Source organism: Gorilla gorilla, chromosome 2 (assembly GCF_029281585.2).
Source record: "Gorilla gorilla gorilla isolate KB3781 chromosome 2, NHGRI_mGorGor1-v2.1_pri, whole genome shotgun sequence".
Lineage (NCBI taxonomy): Eukaryota > Metazoa > Chordata > Mammalia > Primates > Hominidae > Gorilla > Gorilla gorilla.
In genome coordinates this window covers 74,070,070-74,095,065 of record NC_086017.1, presented here as the reverse complement: position 1 = coordinate 74,095,065, position 24,996 = coordinate 74,070,070, and the positions used below count along the sequence as shown (strand labels likewise).

General features: G+C 41.4%; 1 protein-coding gene across 2 annotated transcripts in view; it reads left to right on the top strand.

Moving 5' to 3' along the window:
* The window catches only part of PRICKLE2 (prickle planar cell polarity protein 2), a 174,236-nt gene that overhangs the window by 18,989 nt on the left and 130,251 nt on the right, over window positions 1-24,996 (top strand). Inside the window, exon 1 of one of the 2 annotated variants that reach the window (XM_004035850.5) lies at window positions 15,110-24,279. The exons of the other annotated variant lie outside the window; for it this stretch is intronic. The gene's annotated coding sequence lies outside the window, so the exon portion shown is untranslated. Of the gene's footprint in view, window positions 1-15,109; window positions 24,280-24,996 lie in introns of those variants that run through there. 2 annotated transcript variants of the gene reach the window in all.

Genomic DNA, 24,996 nt, shown 5'->3' with positions numbered 1-24,996 from the left:
TTTTCCTTCATCTTCTGCCATGATTGTAAGTTTCCTGAGGTTTCCCAGTTGTGCTTCCTGTTAAGCCTGCAGAACCAAGAGCCAATTAAACCTCTTTTCTTCATAAATTACCCAGTCTCAGGTAGTTCTTTATAGCAGTGTGAGAACAGACTAATACAGATTGTTAATGTATTTATTTTCCTTTATGTAATAGGAAAAGATTGTCAGAGTTTTAAAAGTAGTAAATACTAGTGAAAATAACTTAATAAATCAAAGATATTTAAATCACAGCCTTAAATTACAGCTTTGGGTAAGGAATTTAAAAAGAATTTCCCTTAAGAGTTAAATTCTCAACTCATTTTCAGCTTCATTTCAGGTCTGTTACTAGCACAGGTAGTATGTTATCATGGTCTGTTATTAGCGCAGGTAGTATGTTATCATGGTTTCTATAGAGTCTTCTGTTATTTGATTTGGTTTCCAAAGAATGTTCATTAGGATCAAAGATTTGCCACATTTTGCAATATGGAATGGGATGGGGAGGGAAGTAATTTTTTTTTTTTTTTTTGGTTTTGGTTTTGTTTTGTTTAAATAGATGATATCAAATGAAAGGACAAAGTTTTTCCAGCTGGGTTTGTCTTAATGGCTTCACCTCTTACTCCTTTGATGTGAATGGTGATTGATCTGTGGTTCAAGTCACCACCTTCTTGACAGCTAGAAAGGCTGACCTTTTTTGGTTTAAGAGGTGGACTTTAATGATTAGCCTGCAACTTACTGCATATGTGGGTGTCCCGGCATCCACAGGTTGGTTACACATTAATTAACTCTCTGATCTTTTCTGATTGGAAACTTATTGGGGAAAGGAGTCAATTTCCCTTTGAGTTGACTGGCAAGTTTTTGTTTTTTTGCCTAATTATTTGCCATTTGCCCCTTATTAAATGCTTTCCTTGAAATGAATAAGGAGCATTGAAGAGGAGTCTAGATGAAACCATTTGCTGCCAAGGCAGATCATTAGCAAGAAGTTAGTGAGAATGACTCAGAAAAATTAACTAACGTTGAGTGAATTATTTCTAATATGCATTTACATTTTCATCTGGTGAGATAGTGGGCTGCCTTTTTAAAACTGAAATGTGTTCAACTTACTCCTGCAAAAATTTTCAGTGAGTAAAGTTTCAGTTACATAAGTTTTATAGCGGATGGTGGGGTTTTAACGTTTTGTGGATTGAGGTGCCCAGCATGGGGAAGATGTTAGTTTTTCTGACCCTTCTAAAGAATAAATGGCTGATTTCTTAGTTGGTAACAAGCTGGCAAAAACCAGTCCAGACCCAAGGTCACTTTGATCTCAAAATGACTTTTTACAACCACTTGTGTTTGAGGCCCATTAGAAAATGAAATTCCGTGCTATAACTCCTAATTAAATTAATTTCTTTATTAAGAAGCAATTTAAGTTGTCATGAAGTCTTTGAATCTCAGTGCATTGCTAAAGAAATTTTGTCAGGGGATAGGGGGAGTTAACTTTCTCATATGTCATAGTCATAGCCCAGGTTGTTTAAGTTATGATCTACAGTACTTCAATCTTTGCACTCCTTCTTTTGAAATAATGTCTTATTAAGTAAAAGGAAGGAACTTTTTGCCTTGCTCCTAATTGCTGAAAAATTTTGCATAGCTAAACAATGGATTCAAAAGAATCCGCCTACAATTAAAGCCTGATTCAGTAAGATACAGGAGATTATGTATGATGTAAGACAAAAAGATTACAAAATGAAATGTCTTTATCCCCTGAGAATAATAGTCATTTAGAGTGTTGGTTACTCTTTTAAGATCAGAATACTTAAGGGTAATCTGTAGCCTATAAATACATGGAAAGGTAGTATAAATAGGATGGTGATGCTTTAAAAAAAACTCACTGATACCTTTTGTGCACATTAAAATGCATGCATAGTAATAGTTGCTATTATCAAACTATATTTTAGGAGTCTTCTGTTCAAATGGGGAAAAATATGATATACATAATTAAAATGTGTTGTCTAATCAGGGAGCCTGGCCTGCTAAAGGACGTTTTACTAGAAGGTGACCAGGCAAGAACCCTAGATTCTAGAGGCAGCTCGGCCAGTTGCTACCAGCATTGTGGCTTTGGACAAGTCACATGACCTGTTTTGGTTTCAGGATTTTCATCTACAAAATGAAATGCTTAAATATGTGGTTTTTACAAAATGGTCTTCGATTGAACCATGGAGGCTGTATTTCGGAGCTTCCTGTGAAAAAGTATTGCTGAGAATGAATGAATGTGGCTATATCGTGCCCCTCCTCTGGGATTCCTCAGTGTATTAGAAGGCAGGATAATCCAGGGGAACCAGAGAACTTTATGAGGGTACTTTCTACCAGTAATTTTTGAAATGAAGGCAGACATGTAGCATAGGAAAGTAAAACCTTTGGCTGTGAACTGGACCAAAGTCTTTAGACATATCTTAGCCTTTCATGCTTAAGCATCTAATTTAGTGTTCCTCAAAGTGTGATCCACATATCAGCAACATCGATTTTACCAGCACCTGGAAAGTCGTCAGAAATGCAAAGTGTCAGCTCCACCCACCTCAGACTCGCTGAAAAACACATTGGGGTTTGGGCCAGGGGCCCAACAATCTGTATTTAACAAGCCTTCCAGATGATTCTGTTGCACATTAAAGTTTTAGAAACACTGATCTAACTGAACTCAGACCACAGGCATTATCAAATAGAGAAATACGAAGATCAAAAAGAAAGAAGAGAGAATTTTATTCTTATGTTGGAAGGTAGGGGTGTGGGGGTGCTATAGGTTGGGTCACGGTTATCTGAGATCACTAAAGTCTTTTCCGACTTCAGGGCTCAGTTTTTAATAGCATCATCAAGATCCCTTGGACAGCGTTTTTTAAAGATAATTATAGCAATGAAGTTTTCCAAGGAAGAGAGGTGTACAGTTTTTTTTTTTTTTTTTTTTTTTTGAGACAGAGTCTTGCTTTGTCGCCCAGGCTGGAGTGCAGTGGGATGATCTCAGCTCACTGCAACCTCTGCCTCCCAGGTTCAAGCAATTCTCTTGCCTCAGCCTCTTGAGTAGCTGGGACTACAGGCATGCACCACTACACCGGACTAATTTTTGTGTTTTTTGCAGAGGGGTTTTGCCACGTTGGCCAGGCTGGTCTCGAACTCCTGGCCTCAAGTGATCCACCTGCCTTGGCCTCCTGAAGTGCTGGGATTACAAGTGTGAGCCACCACACCCAGTGGATTTTAAATGATATTCAGGAGAGCTCATACCGACAGGAAAAGTCTCAGTGAATTATCATTTAATGAGAGAGAACCCCATCTTTGCAGAAATAACTAGGTTATTGGCAAATTGAGTGCACACGTGGTTATTCAGACACCTGGGCCTTTCACTCCTGCCTTCTTTTAAACCTAAAAGCTCTGAGACTAAATGTAGATTTCAAACCCTGGATCTTCAGCTGAACAATGCTTAGCTGCCCATTCCGTTGGATTTAAAACTTTCTCAGGAATCATCCATTGGTACAAAAAGAGGAATCCTCCCCCATGCCTCTCTGGATTTGAATGGTTGGCCCAGACAGGAATACTTACACTGCCTGGGCAAAAGCTCCAGAAATGCTCAGTGCAACCTCCTAAAGTCTGTTGCAACACACGTCACCTCTTCAAGGTTATCATTTTCCTTTAAGATCTTCTATTGTTATGAGGGCGGACACTGATTCCAAACGGAAGCAGCAATCTACATGTAGAATATGTGTTTCAGAGTACTCTGAATGCTCTGTCTAAAAGTGGAAAGATGAGACTGAGAGGTGAGGGCCACTAGCATTGAGATAGCCGTGACTACAAAAAAAGACTTCTAATCCAGTATTTCCCAGTTTTCCCAGCCTGAGAAACCCCATAATTCTTGCAGAGATAGCTTTCCCATCCTTCCTTATGTGACCCATCTAAGCTTTTTTGTTGTAGAACACTTTCAAACACTAGAATTTTTGGCAGAACATTTTAAGGAATTGGAGTTGAGCTTTATTTTTTCTTGTTAAATCAAGCTTTGGAAAAATCGAAAAAAAATTCTAGCATTATCCAGTGAACACACATTTTTTCTCTTAGAAAATTCGGCTTGAAATTTTCTGTGCTTCTTACCTCTTATTAGTAATAATTTACCCTATTGACAACAAGTGGCTAAATAACTTAATTCCACATTCTTTAGATTGGTAGCGATGTTATGGTAGGCATCTATGATTGAAAAAATAATTTACACACATGGATCAAAACTTGGCAGCCTGGTTTTGAAAGATTCGGGGTATATTCATGTGTGCTATGACATACTGGTTGAGAACCATTGGTCTACCCACAACCGCAGTAGAATCATACCTGTGTATTACATATGTAATGATACTGTTCTTTTTTGAGCCATCAGCCACTTGACCCAATTACCGTGCTATATTTCTGCTATATGTTGGTGACCAGATGAAGCCTAGATCATGCTGAGTTGTGTTTTGTGGCATGTATGAATATATCCATTCCCATTTTTTCTTTCTGTCTCTCTCTCCCTGTCTCGTTCTCCCTCTCTATCAGACACACACACACACACACACCAGTCATTCACTTTTTCTCCTCTAGGTTTATCATAGTTTCCCCTTTTATCATCATCGCCTAGTGGCCAACATCAGAATGTCTAGCATATGTTCACTAAATCCAGGGTAATTGAACATCAGCCCTGGCCAGGGAGAGCTCCTTCCTAAATAGGACTTGGTAATTATCCCCGACATTTTCAAGTGAGAGACTAATTATTGCATCAGTTACTACATAATTCCCTTTGCCAGTTAGCTCATCTTATATCCTCCCTGAAAATGACAAGACACAAATAAGTATACAAATTGGAGCATGTTAAGATGGTGTTTTTGCATTTGAACTGAGATTCCAGGGTATCCAGCCTTGGTTACCAGTGGCAGCGCAAACGTTTTCACTGAGTAAAATTAAACAGAAGGTGTTCCAGGACTATGGTTGGTTTCGACAGAATATCAAGGCCAAAATACTGTAACTTCCCAAATGCTATAAGGGTTGCTCTGAGCCACTGCTTTGATTCCATGCAAGTTAACATTGTTATTCATCCTGTTAGTTTTTCTATTGTCTTTGATTCGTCATGGCATCAAACAGGTGATAGGTCTTCCCTGAAAGATGCAACTTTTCCTATTCCATAATTTGGCTGCCACAAATTGGAATACTAACAATTATGACATGAAAGAGCATGGGTAGTACAGAAATAACATACTAGGAGGCTCACAGATACCATTTTATTGGGGTAAAATGAGACAGGGCATTGAGAACAGTGATCAAATATGTATATTTCTTGGACAAGTAGACTGGGTCCTAACCAAAATTAGTCTTCTTGTTTCTGAGCCTCGGTTTACTCATCTCTGAGATGAAGTGATTAAATCTGACATCTTCTAACATCTGTTTTTCTTAATAACCATAACTGACATTATTATAGCACTATTAGTATGTGTCAGGCACTCTGCTAAGGGCTTCATCTGCATAATCTCCTTTAATCCTCAGAATACTATTATCTGTCCCCGTTTTACACTGAAAGCCTCAAAGAGGTTGAATAATTCACACAGCTAGTAAGTGACAGAGCTGAGATTTCTACCCAGGTATGATTGATACCAGAATCTGTGTTCTCATCCTCTACCTTATATGAACCCCAAAGTAGCATGTGACAAGATAGGATTTCTAAAATGATTCTAGACCACTGGTTCCCAAGGGGGGCAATTTTGTCCGTCAAGAATATTTGGCAATTTCTGGCGATATATTTGGTTTTCACGACTGGGGAAAGGGTGACCAGTGGCATCTCATGGATATAGGTCATGGGTACTGCTGAACACCATGCAATACATGGCACAGCCTCCAACAACAAAGAAATTGGCATGAATCGTCTATAATGTCAAGGTTGAGAAATGCTGTTCTAGGCCCAATGAAGAAATGGGTACATCATTGAAACTTTCTGTTTTCTACTGTCCACAGACAATTTTTTAAAAAGCTGTCTTCAAGGGATGACATTCCTGTTTTTAGAGTTTTTGCACACATGCACATTATATTCCCACTCTCAGTACATGGTTGTATTTAAAAGCCACAGGTTTTGGTATAAGACAGACCTAAGTCCAAATCCCTGCTCTCTCACTTTCTGTTTTTCTTTGGGGCCATCACCTAAACTCTTAGGCCTCCTGTTTCTCATCTCTCAGATAGAAACAATTATTCTCTGTCTTGGGATGACTAGGATATGGTAAGTGCTCAATAAATAGTTATCTTCTTTCAGCAGTGCTTCTCTTTCCTTTTGTAAATATCTCAGTCAGACTGTGCTCCTCTTACAGATGACCAGGTACGCTCTTGGCCCCATCATTAATGCTGGCAGGGTGCACAGATTGCCATTCACAGACTGATGCTCACTGTCTTAGACACACAGGAACTGGAGTGGGTGAAGTGTACCCAAAGAGAAGCATCTGTAAAGCAATGATGGCCCAATGTGAGTGTAGGGGGAGGAGTAGTAGAAACCAAAGAATCTGGGAATCTTGGCCCCTGGCCAAGTCGTCCACTGAAGTGGACTCTCAGGGTTGGCTAGTTTTATTGTAGAATACATTGTTGCTCCATACTGTAAATGGAAAATTAACTTGTGTAACCAATCAAACAATCTTTGTGATTCTTTGTGGAGCATACCACCCAGATAAGCTGAAGATTTATGTATTTTCTTTTAAAATATCTTTTCTAGGGTAGACACGGTGGGAAAGAGGGTATAAGTTGAAGAAAGGGGGTTGGGAAGTGATTAGGTGGAGGAATTTCCTTCATGGAAACACTCCTAAGGAAAATGTGCAGTTGGATATGCTGCACTTAATTCATGAAATGTAAGTTAAAATGCGAGGTTCTAGCTAGACTGCTAAGAAGGTGACATTAAATATGCCCTTTTCCTTCTTTGAGAAAAAGATCATTATTATTACGTGCACACTATTTATTTATTTGGGGTAGTGTGGGGACAGAAGAAGAGGAAAGAAAAACGGGATGAAGGTGGAAGGCTCCAAATAAGACCTCTGATCCCTTAAGCTGCTTGCAAAAAAGAGAAAAGATAATTAGAAGGCACACCTGGCATCCCAAGCTTCCCAAAGAACCCTTCAGCTAATCTGAGCAAAATAATATACATGGAGGGATTTCTCCTCCACGATCTCTCATTTGCAGGGTATGAGATGGAGAATGAGAGGACTGATGTGGTAGACTATTATCCATTTTAATTTCAGGACATGTTTAGATACCTGGTGGGTTTTGTTTTGTAGGGAAGCAAGACAAAATAAAACATTTTCCCTTGCTTTGGCCAATGCTGAAAGCATGATTGGGGCTGCCGACAATCAGGCCCTTTTGTGTTGCCTTCCCAGACAGTACTGCTGACGTGCTCTCACAGCATTCCTCTGAAGGAAGCAGAAGAGGGATGATTTCTGCAGCAGGACACAGGAGGAAACAGCCTCTGAGATGGTCAAGGTCTTGCTCAAGTTGCAAAGTCAAGGACAGATCAAGAGCTGTGGCCCTCATCCCTGAATTCTAAACCAGGCTTCATACCATGGTGGTATTGGAGCACTTTAGAGACAATTGAGATGAGGGGGTGGGGATTCATATAGTATAAAATACTGAAAAGCTGGTAGGTATTAAAATATACATGCCTGCACACGTAAGTACATAACCATGTTACTTACATATATACATGTATGTGTATGCGCACATTCATTTATGTCAATATAAGTAGATGAATAAGAGAAACAAGCAGGGTAATAAATGTGAGCTGACTCTCCGCCCTGGTGTTTCAGAGAGAAGAACTGGGAACTGTGGAAAAGTGTAGAATGTGTCCCCACTAAAAGAGGGCTGTATCAGTCAGCTCCAGCTGGTGGCTGCCTCCTAGGAGCTTGAGCTCAGCATATCCAGATGTTATTGTTAAGAGGAGCCATTGTATAGGTAGAGAGTTGGGAAACTACAACTGGTAGGTGCCTGTTTTGATAAAGTTTTATTGGAATATAGCAATGCCCATTTGTTTGTATACTGTCTGTGACAGCTTGCATTCTATGACAGCAGAGTTGAGTAGTTGTGACAGAGACTAAGTGGCCTTCAGAACCTAACGTATATACCACTTGGTCCTTTACAAAGTTTCTCGACCTCTGGTGTAGACCCAATAGTATGCTTATGTGGGCCAAATTCCAGCTCCATGCCACCAACTGGCCATCCTGGACCCTCAGAGGCTCCTCTAGCCTCTGCCATTGCTCACCCCTTCCTCTTCTTGGCCATAAAAAGCAGTTGTTGGGGATTATTTAGACCACTGGTTCTCCAGATGAAACCTGTGTGCCTAATCCCCTGGAGAGCTTGTGGAAACTCAAATGACCAGACTCCATGCTCAGAGTTACAGATTCTGTAGGTCTGGGTAGGGCCTGAGAATCCACACTTTAAATAAGTTCCCTGGTGATACTGAGGCTGCTGGTCCAGGATCATGTTGTGAGAACCGCTGGCTCAGACATTCCATGCTGTGGGGGAGATCTGAAAGCACCTGGCCTACCAAGCAAGTGACTAAGTTGTCCAGAGGAGAGGAATTAATTCTGTAGGCCCCATGGGACCGATTCACTGAGGCATTTCATAGCCCACACAGGGACTTTAAGCAAAGAATTCTGTGGATCCCTGGAGTCCTGCAGAGTTCCTATATTTCCTCAATTTGAAGAGTATCCCTTGGGCTCCATTCAGGCCCAACTCCATTTAGCCTGCAAAGAGGCATTAGCTGTATAGAAAATATTCAGTATTGCCATCATTGGTGGTGCTATGCAGAGGGGCTGTAGCTCGTTTAATCCTTCATTCACTGACAAGCACGAGAAACTTGATTAGACCTGGAGTACCTGTTCTTCCAACTGTTTTCCTTGGCCTGGTCAATCTCTTGGTGACCTCATGGCCTCCCCATGTAACTGGCCAAACCCAGGTGTCCCTTATATCACATTCGACTCAAGCCTAGGATGGAATGGAAAGAACAGATTCAGCAGGCTAAATGAAAATTTTATTTATTTTTTGAGACAGGGTCTCTGTCGCACAGGCTGGAGTGCTGTGGTGTGAACACAGCTCCCTGCAGCCTCGACCTCCCAGCCTCAAGTGATCCTCCTGTCTCAGCCTCCCAAGTAGGTGAGACTATAGGCACATGCTGGGCTAATTTTTTTTTTTTTTTGGTAGCGATGGGGTTTTGTCATGTTGCCCAGGCTGGTCTCAAACTCCTGGGCTCAAGCAGCTACCTGCCTTGGCCTCCCAATGTACTGGGATTACAGACATGAGCCACAGCACCAAGCCCTACATGGAAAATTTAAGAACAGTAATAAATAAAAGAAAAAGGAAATCGATTCAGAAATTAGATGGATGCTTACACTTAATAATTATTTTGATTTCTCTGAGCCTCAGTTTTCTTATCTGTGATAAGCAACTATAGGTGTAACCTTGAAGGGTTGCTGTGAGGGTTGAATTAGATTTGTGTCTGTAGTAAATGTCACCTACAAATCTGGCTTATAAATCACCTCCCCTCCCCTGTCCCTGTGGCTGGGAGTACCTGATAGCAATTATCTTAGAGAGTCCCAAAGGATTACAGGATTACAGGCCTTCGGAGTGTCTGTGGATAGCACCTGGTGGCTCAGATTTGGCTCTGCCAAAGGATCCCTCCAGGAAGCATCTCCATGTTCCCTGGGCAGCTATCTTCGGCCACTGGCTGACTGTAACTTTCTTTCATTCCTGGTGTTTCTTATTGCAGAATATGTCTCCCCTCATCCCAGCGAGCTGAACCTCCTCTGTATATCTCTGTTTTGGCCACGCTCCTAACAGCCCTTCCTTCCACAGCTGCCCCAGCTGTGATGAGTTGAGCAGAGAGGACGCTGCCAGCCCCCCGCCCCCCAGCAGGGCTCTGTGTGCTCCATTTAAGGGAAGAGGAATGTGGTGCCTGACGGATGAGTCAGAGGCTGCTACCTCGCCGTGTGGTGTGTGGAGCCGGCTGTGAGGTGCGTGCCTGGCCCCCTCAGAGGAGGGTGCTAAATAATTCGCCAAGGCAGTCTGCTCTGACATCCATCTGGACCTGTCCCCTGGTGACCCTGAGGATGCACCAGCAGGGCTCCTGCTTGCTGTGGCATCTCAGGGAGCTAGAAGAATAAACAGGCAGCCTGAAAACTGCCCTGGCTGCCAGAGATTCCATGGGCTTGGGTTGGGTGGGCTGACTGGTGTCTGCTGATGGCCACTCAAATCAGAGGGCTTCAGATGCCCTCGCTGTACAGAGCAAGATTGATAGTGTGTTTATACTCAGACTTGATAAACATTTAGTAAGCACCTGCGGTATGTTTGGCAATTTTACCTGCATTACCTCATATAATTCAGAAAACCCATGTGGCAGAGATTCTTAGATGAGACTCAAAGAAGGAAAGTGACTTGTCCCAATTCACACAGCTAATAAGAAGGCGTAGGGACAGAACTTGCCTTACCCCACCTCCTGCCTGACACAGTGCCTGTTATCCAGAGGTCCTTGGCAGCAGGGGACCTTTTCTCCCTCTTACAGACACTGGCTGTCTTGGTGATTCAGACCCCTACATGTTAGTCCTAATTCTACCAAGTTTTCTTTTTTCTTTTCTTTTTTTTTTGTTTGTTTTTTTTTTTTTTCTTGAGATGGAGTCTCGTTCTGTTGCCAGGCTGGAATGCAGTGGTGTGATCTCGGTTCATTGCAAACTCCACCTCCCGGATTCAAGTGGTTCTCCTACTCAGCCTCCCGAGTAGCTGGGACTACAGGCAGGCACCATCGTGCCCAGCTAATTTTTGTACTTTTAGTAAAGACGGGGTTTCACCATGTTGTCCAGGCTGGTCTCGATCTCTTGACCTCGTACCTGCCTGCCTTGGCCTCCCAAAGGGCTGGGATTACGGGCGTGAGCCACCCCACCCAGCCAATACTACCAAGTTTTCTAAAAGGAAGCACGTTGTGGTATATAACTAAACCTCTTCTGTTCATTTCAACTGTTTCAGGTTCTGATACCTGCTTCTTATAGTTTGGACCCTGCTTTGGTCTGGTCCTCCCCTGATCAAGATGGTGGCTGCGAGGCCATTTTCAAAATGATGGCCTTGTCCACTGAACTTCTTGCTCTCAGGGAAGGTTGACAGTCTTCAGGCAGAATTCCCAGCAACCTCCTGCAGGGTTTGAGTTAGCCTAGGGGTGGAAGAGTGAAAGGCAGACTTGGAGGAGGAGAATGATGGACAAACAAACAAGAAAGGGGCATTTTCTCATCCTGGCAAGCCAAGAGGAGTTAGTTCTGCAGTTCTAGGAAGGTAAATTTTGTACAGTACATCCCACAGAATTTACCTTCATGGCTACTGTCTCCTTATGATATGGACAGGAGTCAGGGAAATACTAGGCAGAAAAGGGTGGGGCCCCCCGGTGAAGCCCTACCCTCAAGCCTGGATGCGTGGCCCAAAGTGAGAACATGCATTCCTGTTTTCCTGCCCAAATTTTGCCTTTTCCAAAACTAACCTGGCCTGCCCCTCCTCCCATCCTGTAACCATAAAAACCCCAGGCTCCACTGGCAGAGGAGCAGGGCAGAGAGGTGGAGTGGCAGAGTGGCAGGAAAGGAGAGAAGAGAAGGAGCTAAATGTCCAAGAGAAGCAACTTGATTTCACAGGGATGGCTTGGCAGTGGGACCTCGGAGAAGAGTTCGGCCGGAGATGGCCGAACTCCAGGGGAAGACTGCCTTCCCACTCAATCCCCTTTCCAGCTCCCCAACCCACTGAGAGCCACTTTCATTGGCAATAAAATCCTCCACATCTATTATCTTCAATTCATTTGTGCAACCTGATTCCTGCTGGATGCCAGACAAGGACCAGGGTGCAGATGCAAGAGGCTGTCACACTGACCCTCCACTGAGCTAACACTTAAGCCATCCACAGATGCCAAAACTGAAAGAGCACATTGTAACATACGCCCTCTGGAGCTCTGGGGCTCATAGACAATCCCTAGACACTGCTGCGGGCTTGCATGGAGTTCTCCTCCTGCCGATTGCCCAGAAGTGCTCATCCTGGCCTCTGAACCCACTCACCTGCGTGCTCCCCATCCTGTGAGGGGTTGAGAGCTGTAGGCTGAGTAAATGAGCCAACCCCTTCATGAGTCCCACAAAGGGGTTAAGGGAACTATCCCATTTCACTCAGATGCAGAGATCACTGCAGCATGATAAGTGGGAAGATCTATGATTACTGTTTGGCAGATAATAATAGTACCTTACACTTACTGAGCACTCCTGGTGTATTTGACACCATACAAAGTGCTTTGTGAAGATATTACAATTGTCACCGTCATTCACGTTTTTCAGAGGAGGCTTCTGAAGAGCAGAGAGGTTAAATAACTTGTCCAACATCACACAGACAGCAAGAGCCATAGCCCAAAGATCAAACACAGACTTCTTAATTCTAATACCAGGGTGAGTTCCATTATAGCAGGACTTTCTTTCAAACCAAGATAAATTAGATGTCCTTTATTTATTTATAGCAGGTTATTTATAGGTCTTGTGGAATATTTAAGATTAGAAGGAATGGAGCTAGGATCCAGTTCAATGGTTTGAGGGATATGTAAGCTGCAGCTACATTCCTCATTCTCTTTTTTTTTCATCAGTCACCTGGCTAATGAAATTCACAGATGTGACAGTGTCCCTATGCTGTGATTAGCTTGGGTTACTAATTGTCATAACCATGGATAAAGAACATCAGCTGTGGCAGTTTATGGTTGGCTATGGCATACATAGGATAGGCTGTGGGTCATGGGCATTTCTTCTTTCATTTCTTTATTCAACCCATATTTATTGAAGACCTACTATGTGCCAGGCATTTTTCTGGGCCCTGGGGATCGAGGGCTGAATAAAACTGACATAAAGCAGCATAAACAAGTCAAACATATCATGATCTAAGTATGCTAAGTGTTGGGCATCAACTTCCAGTATGGCAGTGTGAGGAGCATGGTAGACTCTTTAATCAACAAAACAATCATTTGCCGAAAATTATTTTAAAATATAAGCAACCTTTTAAAGTTTCTGGAAATTGTCCCAAGGGTATACAACAAATGGAAAAACACAAGGAAATCTAAATCTTAGTAAGAAGAGTGAGAGTCTATGGCATTTTAACCATGATCCTCTCTTCTCCAGGTACCCCTGCCATGTACTGCCCTTCCCCCCCACTACACACACACAACACAGATCAGTGTGATGGAAACTCCACTCTGGGTGTGTTCAGTCAAGCAGATTGGGCTCTTTCTCCACCTAGCTTCTAGTCTAGGGCTATGCTTTCACACTGGGAGGGGCAGCCTGAAAGACTGGCAACACCCTACCCTTGCAAAGGAACCCAGCTTTCATCAGATCAGACTGTGGAACAATTTATGCCAAAAGGAATTGTCAAAACAATAGAACAATCAGCTAGTGATTAGTGGAGGTTAACTGTTGGGTGTGATATCAATAGGAAAACTGGTCTCAGGCCCTCCAGAGGGACATCAGAAGCTGCACACTGCCAGGGAAACAGACTTTGCTCAACTTGTCTGCCTAGCCACTAGACAAATAAGCAAACAACAACAAAAAGCTCCAGAAGGGGGGCAGGGTGGTGGTGCACAGCCAATATCCAGAATTGCTATAATATAGTATCTACAATGTCCATTTTTCAACAAAATATTTTGAGACATGCAAAGAAACAGAAAAGTGTGACCTATATACAGGAAGAAAACAAAAGTAACTGCCCGTGAGAGGGTCCAAATGTTGGAGCTAGCAGGCAAAGACTTCAAAGCAACATTATAAATGTGTTCAAAGAACTACATGAAACTTTCTAAACAATTAAAGGAAGGCGTGATGACAGCATCTCATCAAGTAGAGAATATCAATGAAGAGAAATTGTTAGAAAAGAATTATAAAAATGAAAATTTTGAGTTGAAAAGTATAATAACTGGAATGAAAAATTGACTAGAGGGGTTCAAGAATAGATTTTAATCTGGTAGAAGAAAAATGTTGGCAAATTTGAAGGTAGGTCAATAAAGATTGTGTACTCCGAAGAGCAGAGAAAAGAGAGTGAAAAGAAATAAACAGAGCTCCTAAGAAACGTGAGATACCATCAAGCACACCTACATATGCTTACTGGGACAAGCAAAAGAGGAGAGAGAAAAAGCTGAAAAAATATTTGAAGAAATAATGGTAGAAGACTTCCAAAATCTCATGAAAAGTATTAGTCTACACATCCAGGAAGCCAAAGTACTCCAAGTAGGTAAGCTCAAAGAGATTCACACTCAAACACCTCATAATCAAAATGTTGAAAGACAAAAAGAAAATCTTGAAAACCGCAAGAGAAAACAACTCATCACTTACAAGGGAACGACAGCTGACTTTGTAGTTCTGGCAGAGACCTAGAAGAATGCTCTTAAAAAGCAGAACTGAAGTACAAGGGAAAAAAGAAAAAATAGATAAATGAACTTTATCAAAATTAAAAATCTTTATGCTTCAAAGACACTATCAAGAAAAAGGATATACCCCACATGATGGGAGAAAACATTTATAAATCATATATCTAATAAGGGACATGTTCCCAGAATATACAAGGAACTTTTATAACTTACTAATTTTAACACATGTGTGCCCAATTTTAAAATGAGCAAAAAATTTGAATATACGTTTCTCCAAAGAAGGTATGCAAATAGCCAACACACATATGAAAAGATGTTTAACATTATTAGCCATTAAGCAAATGCAAATAAAAACCACTATGAGGTATTACTTCATACCCACTAGGATGACTATAATAAAAAAGACAATAACAAGTTTTGGCAAAGATATGAAGAAATGGGAAGCTTCAGGTATCACTTGTGAGAATGTGAAACTGGAGTAGCACTTTGAAAAACTGCTTGATGGTTCTATGAAATGTTAAACCTAGAGTTATATGACCCAGCAATCCCACTACTAGATATGTATCCAAGGAAAATAAAAAGCATGCATCTCCACAAAAACTTATACATGAATGTTCATAGTAGCATTATTTATAATAATAAAGACTGGAAACAACCCAAATATCCATCAATTGATGAATAGATGAATATGATGTATATTAGTACAATGGAATATTACTCTGTCATAAAAAGAATGAAATTCTGATATAAGCTACAGAATGAACCAAAAATACACTAGGTGAAGAGCCAGGCACAAAGGGCCACATATTATATGTTTTCACTAATATAAAATGTCAAGAATAGGCAACTCTATAGAGACAGAAAGTAGATTAGTGTTTGCCTAGGCCTGGAGCAGTGGGACAAGTGGGGAGTGACTACTGCTTACTAGAGGGTTTCTTTTTGGATTGAAGAAAGTTTTAAAGTAAGATTGTGGTGATGGTTGTACAACCCTATGAATATACTTAAATGGGTGAGCTGTATAGTATATTAATTATATTTCAATATAACTCTTCTTAAAAGGATCTAAGGAGAAAAATAAAGTAGGGAATTGTTTGGCCATGTTAGTAAGACGCGAGAAGGATGACAATCTCAGATAGGATGGAAAGACTTATACCTCACCAAGGTGACATTAGACTTGAAATAGTGACAGAGCAAGCCACATGACTTTCTGCAGGAGGAATATTTCAGACAAGTGCAAAGACCAGGAGGCACACATGTGCCTGGCATGTTTGAGGGCCAGTGTTCATGTGACAGGAAGGGAGACAGTAGCAGGAGATAGTGTCAGAGAAGCAATAGGACCTAGATCTCCAGGGACTTATTCTGAGATGAGCAGCATCACCAATGTAGTCTTGAGCAGAAGCGTGGCATGCTGCAATGTTTGTTTTCAGAGAATCAAGATGACTGCAGTTTTGTGAATAGACTGAAGGGGAGCAATAATAGACCAGGTAGGAGGCAAGAGTTGATGGTGACTTGGAACTTCATCCAGGAGAGAAATGGCAGTGGCATGGACCAGTGGGATGATGGTGGAGGAAAGATATTAGATCCTGTGTATATTTTGACAGTAGAGCTAACGGGATTTGCCAAGGGCTGGAAAATGTTCAGTGTCAAGGACCAGAGGGTAAATGTATTGGGCTTTGCAGGCTGTACGTTCTCTGTTACAATGACTCAACCCTGCCATTGTATCATGAATGCAGCCATAGATAGCACATAATGAATGGTCATGATTGTGTTCCAGTAAAAGTATTTGCAAAAACGTGAAGCAAACCAGATTTGGCCTGTGGGATATAGTTTGTCAACCTCCTCTGGATTAGATGTCAGGGGTGAAGGATGGCTCAAAGGTATTTGTTCTCATCCATTGGGAGTGTGGAGCTGCCATTAACTGAGATAGCAAAGACTACAGATGGAGCAGATTGTGGGGGATATGGTGTGGACTCAATTGGGGATTAAGAGATGGAGATGTGACATAGGCAGTTGGTCTTGAGATCATGGAAAAGGTCTGGCCTTGAGTCATCAGCCTAAAGGTGTGTTTAAGACCCTACCCTAGACCAGAGAAGCAAATGTAGATATACAGGAGTCCCAGGACTTAGCCGCAGGTTCTCCAGCATTAAGCTCTCAAGGAGATGAGCATGAGCCAGCAAAAGAGCCTGAGAAGGAGCAGCCAGAGGGTAGGAGGGAAAGCAGGAGAATGTGGCATCCTGGAAGCAAGGCTAAGAAGTGTTTCAGTGAGCTGAACCCCATCCTTTCCTTTCCCACTCACAAGAGTATGTTGGAATGCAAATGAACAGAGAGATATTCTTACAGGAATAATCCTGAAATTCCTCTAATTTCTAGATTAGAAGAGCATTGTCAGGCTTTTTGTTAATTCAAAAAATGTTCATTAGCTGTCAGGCCACAAAGCAGTAGATCCTTTGAATAGAATGGTGAGCCACAAAAGGCATGGTCTCTGCTCTTAGGCCACATAGAGTCTGGTTAGTAAGAGAGAGAGGTTAATCACATAATCGTTAACATTGACCAAGGATGGATCATCATAACTAACCAAGGATGTAGAACTGTGAACCAGAATGAGAGTCCTAAGGGAAAGGACACACATCTAAGAGTGCAACACTCTATGTACTCTTCCCTTGTACAAAGGAATTGATCTAATCTGATGGCCCAGGGAACCTTCTGTGTTTTTCTGTTTTTAATAACACATTATTTCCCACACTTCACACCCTAATGGGAACACACCTGGTTTTTGTTTTTGTTTTCGTTTTTGTTTTTAGAGGAAATTTGTGATCCTCTGAAGTAAAGGAAAGAATATGGGTTTTGTCATCACACCCAAGACCAAACTTCAGCTGTGGACCCCTGCATCATTCTTTTATCCTCTTTGGACCTCTGTGTCTTCATCTGTATGATAGGGGATAATAAATGCTACATTTTTGGTTTATGGTGAGGACTAAATGAGATAAAGTATGCAAGATGTCTGGTATGTCCAGTCCTCCTCATTCCTTTAGAAAAACAATATTTTAGTTTGTACATCTGTGACATTTTGTAGTAATAATTTTTCTTGAGCAGATCTTTGTTGCCAGTTTGCTACTTTATGAGGCAGAGAGTTGTTAGCCTTTTTCTAGGATATCATTCATTTTGCCAGTGTTCTCTTCCAAGAGAAACGTGTAGGAACCTGAGTGTTCATTGTTTAGGGAATACTGAAAAACCAAAGCATCCCTGTACAGATCTTTGTTGTTCTCCTAGTCCTTTACATAAAGAAAATGCAGGTTTCAGCTGTTTAATGAAAATTAGTAGTTCCCAAAACCTGCCATTATAAGTGCAGCTTTCTTTGTCTAAGGAAAAACCATTTGCTAGCACATCATGTCAGTTTAACAATATTTTCATGGAAATGTGCGATGGTATGCCTAGTGAAATCATTGATGCAATCTTTAATCTTTTTGAGGGGAGGGAGCAAAATCTTTAGCACTCTTTCATTTTGATGTGCACAGTCTAGCCTGTCCATATTTCTCAGTTTAATTAATGTAATTAAAAGAGGATAAAAGGCTGTGTTAAAATTTTGTGTGTTAGATTATCGGGATCAAGAATAATTAAAATGTATGAAATGTGACAGATTCCTAAGATGATAGGGAAAAAGGAAGGCCCCTTTTCTGAATTTAAAGTGTACCAAATTATTTTTCACAAGATTTAGAAATGTCCATGGATAAGAAGCGTTTATGATATGGAATCTTCACAAATGGACAAGACAGAAGGCTTGAGGGGGTGCTTGTCCTTATGTTATCATGAACAGTTTTATCATTTATATTTGCAGCTCTCCTTCCTGTTGCCTTCTTTGGAAACCAAGTGGAGAATAATATTGATTTAACACCTACTATATGCTAGGTACTCTACACAGTACTTTATATATCTCAGTTCGTCTAATCTTACCGAAGCCTTTGATAAAGAGATGTCTCCATTTTATAGATGGTGAAACTGAGGCTTAAAGGTGAGGTAGCTGTCATCTGCTAGGTCATGCTGCTAGGAGGTAATTAAGCCAGACGTGAATTCAGGTCTGTTTTGTTGGAGTTTTTCAATGACAATACTCTGCCCGTTGCGGGAGGCAGATTATCAGTATGGATTAGAAATTGGCTAGAAACTGTTGAGGATAACTCTTTTGAGCATTTCTTTTTTATGAATGCAGTTCCACCTTTGTGGGTGCTTCATGCATCTTTACCTACATTGTAGAAGCTTCACATGTTTCAAATATTTATTTTCTGTATGGTTACATGGGTTGCCTGTTGTTGCTTGAAAGTTAATTAAAATTTACAATATTTTCTTTTTCTTTGTTCTGAGGTGAAACAGATGCAACTTTGATCTCTAATACTCATTTAGGACTATCATAGTTTTTTAAATGTTAAACATTCCTTTGTTTAAAGGCATTATGTGTTTAATAGATTGTATTTTGTTTTGTTTAATGTTTTTACATAGCACAAATTAAAATGGACAGCTATGGCAGACATTACTGGGGTCCTCCATTGTCTGTTTTCCCTGTTCTTTGTGAGCATGCAGTTCCCAGCCTCCTTGCAGCTGGGTGAGGTCATGAGACTAGTTTGACCACTAGAAGTGATATCATTCATCTCCAGGCTGAGGCACCTAAAAGCCTCTTCAGTTCTCTCTTCTGCTGTTGTTGTAACTTGGAAATTATTCACTGAGCTCACAGAGGCACAAGAAGGAATCAGAGTAGATCCCTGAGTCGCTACTTAGAATGGAGTACCTGGAAAACCTCTGGGCCTCCAACCAACTTTGCCTGAGAGAGAAATCAAACTTTCTTGTGTTAAGCCATTGACATCTGGGATCATACGTTACTGCATCATCACCTGTGCTAGACCAACTTACATGACAATTCTTTGTCAGCCTCCTCTCCCACATTTAGTTTATTAGACTTTGAAATCTAAATATCAGGATTACTCTTGAGTAAAATATTTAAAAGCACTCACACACAGAAATGCACACATTTGAAAAGGGAAACCTTATTAGATGAGTGGTTTGAAACTTTGGTAATATCCCTTACAACAATTAGAATTTCCCAATAGCAGGGCCAGAAGGTAGTAATCTAAATGAGCTAGGATGAGTGATGTCTATCTTTTTAAAGTTCTCCAAAAACTGAAACACTGCCATTTCCTTGAGTGACCCATGTCAGTTCTTATCTCTATATTCAGAAGTCTTCCTTAGGTCCAAGAAAGATTTTAAATGACCTAAAGAGGAATTGAGGACCCTCTCTAGGTCATTTAAATCCATTCCTTCTTATTTTATACCTGTAGAAACAGAGATTTAAAACTTGTTCATTGCAGCCTTCCTCATTACAGCTCTTCATCTAGGAGGCTACCACCCTTCCTGTCACTTACCCTTCCCTTCTGTAACCTGACCAGTAGAGATGTACTTGACCTTTCCCTGTAATCCTCTAACAAGATACTGCCTAAAGCTGTCTAGAATGGAAAGATGATTTGATTATCCAGCATGCATGGAGCTGTCTCTCTGTTATTACCTGCCAGTGTCATGTTGGTGCTGTTTTGCTGTCTTGTGTCCATTGCAGACGTCTCTTAATTATGCATTTGTGTTCATAATTTTCCTTCCTACTCATGTTCTTGTTCCTGCCTGGAACACCTCTAGCAGAAGGTGAATTTGACTAAGGTCAAATTTTTGCAGCGTTTTTATACTTCTGGATTTTGTGTCATGCTTAGTAAGGCCTTCCCCCACTATAAAATTGTTTTTTAATTCCAAAAAAGTAAAAGCGTTTTTGACCTTGGGCCTGACCCAGAGCATACTTTTCCTGGTTCCTGATCACCTCTGCCATAATTAATTTTGTCTTCCTTGTCCTTTTTCCTATATACTATATGCAATTATGGTCATTTGTATAAATATCCTATCATTCTACCTAAACAGAAAGTTCTGAAGGTCGACAGTTGCATCCTTGTCTCCTGACAAGAGTGTCCTCCGCTTCACAAATCCCTAATAAACATTTGGTTGAGTTTCTCATATGTATTACCTGTTCTTCCCTGCCTTTACTCACATGAAGTTTGCTGTCATGAATGTGGAATTTCACTGTTTTTTAGAAAAACAATATGAGTTTTGTTCCTATTTACTAGGTCTCTGAAATTTTTAAAGTAGTTTTTTCTCACTTTTTCTAATACCTACCAGTATAATTTGTAAAAAAAACAAAAAAAACCTCATTAGAATGGTCTCCAGGATGAAAATAATGACCACAGGGAATTAACAATCTTTGGATTTTGTAATTTTAATATTCTGTTTAAGTGTGATGCATAGATATCCAGCTTCCTCATCACCAAGCTGAGCTCACAGAGCATGTGCTGGCAAAAGGACTTGGGCAGCATGCTTTTGTGCCATCCCTCTCTTGAATGCAATTAGGCCTTTGAGGACTCTGCATGCCTCCTACCATAACACACACCCCATTCTACTCTAATTGCCTACTTAATTGTCTTCTCTTTGATTGCCAAGCTCTTTTAAGGCAGGATCCATGTGTATCTTGGTCACCGTGTTGTCCCCAGACCCTAGCACAGTGACTGGCAAATAGTAGGAGCTTATTTAATGAGTGAATGGATATATGAATGAATGGGTGAAGCATGTATTCATCTCAAAAATATAGTTGTCTTGTCCTGGTGTATAGTTTCAGAAGAGGGAGCCTGCCTCTTGGTCATTTTTACTCCTTTATTTCCTAGATTCATAGCAATTCAAAGCATTTGTATTGTATCATATGGAAAATGGCATATCAGTGGCTCACCCGCATTAGATAGAACTTTGAGATGTGCTCTAGGAATAAAGATGATTTTGCAGTCTTCCCTTTACCGCTTTCTCCCCACCTTTTGAATTTTAACTGGTTACTTAACTAATTTGCGCTGAAGTTAATGGTGGAAGCATGATTGTTTCTATTAATATTACCAATAGCTAACACTTATTGAGTGTTTGCTATGTAACAGGCTCAGTGTTAAATGTTTCACATTAATTCTCATTGGATTCTCCCAACGGCCCCATGAAGGTAGGCACTATCATTATGCCCTAGGTTACGTGTAAGGACCTCAGGCCTCAAGTCATAGACCTAGCAAGTGTCAGAGCCAGAGTCTGACCCCAGGCAATCCATTTTAGACTCCATGTTATGATGTTAATTCTTATGAAGTTGGTAGTGATGTGTCACATCTGTTCCAGGTGAAGAGTAATCTCTTGCTATGTTTCAGCTGTCTTCTTTATTTCATTGTTGATCACCTGTGAATTGTCTCTTATATGACCATGCTGATCATGAGTAGATGAGAGAGTAGTGTACCCATTTTTAAGAAACTGAGGCATGGAAAGTTGAAGTGAGTTGTTCGTGGCCACACTGGGTTAGAATGTCACTGCTTCCACTTGGCTACTGGGGGCCCCAAACTGTTAGACTTGTTAATTGACTTTTTGAAGGATGTTGAGGTCTGGGGAGACCATCTACCTCCCTACACGCTCTGAGTTCTGTGTGATGGAAACTGAAGGCTGAGTGTTATTCATTTGCTTCTATTTTATTTCTCTTACTGAGAAGTTATTCCAGGTCTCATGATTTTCACCATGAAAGGTCTTCTGGGAACTAGAGAGAAGCATTCTGAAAGAAGTTATTAAGCATTATTAATACAATTACGTACAACAAAAGACATAATTTAACTTCCCCACATCCAACAAAGAAATTCATTTGAAGCTTCAGGAACTGCAGCTGGAAGGGCAGAGCTCATCAGAGTGGGTTCCCCAGGCGGGGGAGTGTGGGCAAGGAGCCGTGCTAGCTGCTTTGTCCTTTGGGACACTTCCGTGCATGATGGAATATTCCTCACTCCCAGCCTCCCCAACCTTTCCCTCACCCTTCACTTTCGCTCACAGTGTTTGCTTATCACAGGCACAGAGTCCAGAATATTGCCTGGCTCTTGCCTCTCTCCTGGCCCGGGATACTGCACAGGCAGCATTGAAGGAATATATGATTTTAAGCAATTAAAGATGACCATGGAAATACTCAGATGCTAGGAACAGTGATCAGCCTAGTAGATAGTATGCCTCGGTGAATTTTTCTAACTTCATTCAAAATATCAGAAATAGCTATTGAGTATGTGATATTGTGTTAATCTTCACCATAGTTCTATTCAGTATTTTACTTTCTTTAATTGCAGTAGCCCATAAGGCCCTTGAAAGCAGAGACTGTGTTTATACCTAGTCTTTAAAGCTATGCATGGCATAGAGTACGTGCTTAGTAAATATTTATTGAATGAGTGAATGGTACAGATGAGGTTATTGAAGATCCCACAAGTTAAGTTACTTGCCTAAGATCACACTGCTAGCAGGAAGGAAAGGCAGGATTTGAACACAGGGCTCTCCAAATGTATAGATTCCTTTCTTCCAGATTGCTTGGTTAGGCCGCCTAGTGGTGTATAAAAATGGAGATCGGAGACCCCAAATGTATTCAACAAAAGCTCTATCTGAGGTCTAGGAAATGTGGATTCTGACCCATCCTTGCTGAAATCCTGGTGTGACTTTAGAAAAGTCCTTTCTCCAGTTGTCTCCATTTTCTAATCTGTAAAATGAGGAGATGGAAGCAATGCTCTCTGAGGGTCTCAGGGTCTTCAGATGCCCCGGGAAGGTTTATGCTTTGTCTTCTTCTGCATGCACTTGGAATTGGGGCAAGGGGTTAAAGGACAGCTGACTAACTCACCACCCAAGCACATGAGGAAAGGAGTCACTTGTGCTTTATTTCAAGGCGCACAAAAACTCAAAGGTGACGTAGTCAGGCCAAAAAACAAGCAACATCCGAAAACGAAAGTTGAACAGAGAAGAGAAAGAAAAAAAAAAAAAGGAGAGGCATTTGAAGGCTTGACACAGCATTTAATTAAAAAAAGAGTGCTCTGATTCCACTCCTAGGTTGGTGCAGCATATAATCTGAAACAGGCGCTCAGGTTGATAATTGTGCCCAGATCTGAACCTTGGCACATAAGAGCATAGCTTTTAAGAACAAAAAAAATAGGCATGTGTCTTTAAAGCCTCTCTTCTTATATGTGATTTTTTTCATGCTCATTTGGAGGTTACGTAGCTGGGCCTTTGCATCCAGCAAAGGCTTCCTTCCCCTCTCCCTGGCTTGGGGATTATTGATTTGGAAGGCAAGGCTAATTTACATGTAAATAAATCTCAGCACTGGGCAGCAGGATGGGACGTCCAGATGCCGTGACTGACTTGCTGACATCACAGCTTCATTAGCATGCGGAGGATGCAAGCACTGCAACAGCGACTTCTCAGGCACCACCAGCAGCGCCACCGACAGTTATTATTATTTTTTGACCAAGCAGCACATTTCCTGGTTCAGTGGCTTGAGCTCTGTGAGCAGCTGACTAGTCACCCCGGGTCTGGCTCAGGATCAGCTGGTGATGCTGGGCTGGAGTCTATGACTTCTTCCTTCAGATTGTCATGAAGAAGGGGAGTTAAGAGGAAACTGGGGGTCCTCCGGAAGGCGATCTGAGCACTCAGGCTGATCTAGAGGAAGAGTAGAAGTCATACTTTTTTTCCCCTGCTTGGTGAATTCCCCAGCAGAGTCTGGATCCAGCAGTGCTGTTTTCCCTGAGGGAATGTGGAGCAGCTCGGCTTGAGTCTGTTGCCAGCTTCAGGAAGGGTTCAGACTGAAAAGGGGGTTTGAGGAGAAGATGCTTTGGCTGCCTGAGGTCCTGCTTGCGTTCTTAGAAGTCAGATCCAGGGAGAAAGTGAACTGGGACAATTGACAAGCTCCAAGGGTCTGGCAGAAGCTTCCTCCGAGACTGGGCATTTCATCCTCCCTGGAGGTGGGTAAGAAATTTGCTCTAATTCACAAACTAAACAGCAGTATATTTTCTAAGGAGGATGAGAAAGCCAGATCTAGGGCCTTTGCATTGGGGGAGGATATTGGGTCTTCGTTTTCTTGGCCAGGTAGCATTTTTGGTGGCCCTGCGACCCCTTTTGCCTTTTCTATGCTTATTAGAAAGCTCGATTACAAAGTGTTATGTCACAGCTCTAGGGAGTCCTGAAGAAATGCTTAAATCTTGATGCTTAAGAAGAAGCAGCGTTTCTCTAAAAGTGTAGCTTTCTTTAAAAAACCATAATAATATGGGGAAAGGGGCTAACAGACCAAATACCTGATAGTGTTCATGCACAGTAGTCATTTCAACACATGATGTCAGAAACCATTAGGGGATCTGAGGAACAAGGACTCAGCTGAGACTTCCAGGTAAAGAAATGGCTTTCAAATTATTTAGGTTTAATTTTAGACACTGCTTTCAGATTAGAAATGGTGACAGAGTTTCAGAATATGACTGCATAGCCTGGCTGAACACATGATTCGGTTTGCCCTCTATGCTGGGTTTCTTGAGGGAGTGATCATAGTTAGTTCTCCTCACTCTTGGCTTCTCGAAAACCAATCATAGCATTACTAATTTGCCATGGGGGTCTTGCAATGAAATACAGATTTTTAATCCCATGGTTTTCTGTTATGTGGTCTTGGACTATGCTGGGGTCCAGTGGGA